This window comes from Pteropus vampyrus, unplaced genomic scaffold (assembly GCF_000151845.1).
Source record: "Pteropus vampyrus isolate Shadow unplaced genomic scaffold, Pvam_2.0 Scaffold4170, whole genome shotgun sequence".
In the NCBI taxonomy this organism is placed as follows: Eukaryota; Metazoa; Chordata; class Mammalia; order Chiroptera; family Pteropodidae; genus Pteropus; species Pteropus vampyrus.
This window is the reverse complement of record NW_011892951.1, coordinates 9,673-10,027: the sequence shown is the minus strand read 5'-3', so window position 1 is coordinate 10,027 and position 355 is coordinate 9,673. Positions and strand designations below refer to the sequence as shown.

The 355-nt window shown below is 51.3% G+C and overlaps 1 pseudogene; it reads left to right on the top strand.

Annotated features, from left to right (window-relative positions):
* On the top strand, positions 1 to 113 carry LOC111734703 (annotated as a pseudogene; the record flags this gene model as incomplete).
* Positions 114 to 355: the final 242 nt, after the last annotated feature.

Sequence of the window (355 nt, the reverse complement as noted above, 5' to 3'; positions counted from 1 at the left end):
GGCCATGCCACCCTGAACAAGCCCGATCCCGTCTGATCTCGGAAGCTAAGCAGGGTCGGGCCCGGTTAGTCCTTGGATGGGAGACCACCTAGGACGACCAGGTGCTGTAGGTGAAAAAAATAAAAAATAAGGGATGGTAAACTGACAAGGTCCTTGCAATCTGTGAGGTCAACCAAGGGTTGCCTCGCCTAAAAAAAAAAACAAAAAAAACCCATCATCTCAATGGTAACGTCATCAACGGTGCTACATAAAATTACGACACAGCAAGAGCTCGTGGACTGTGGCCTCAAAACCAGTGGGTTGACGCGGGAAAGCCCGCGTCGTGAGCTAAACCCCAGGCCTCCCATGTCTCCAC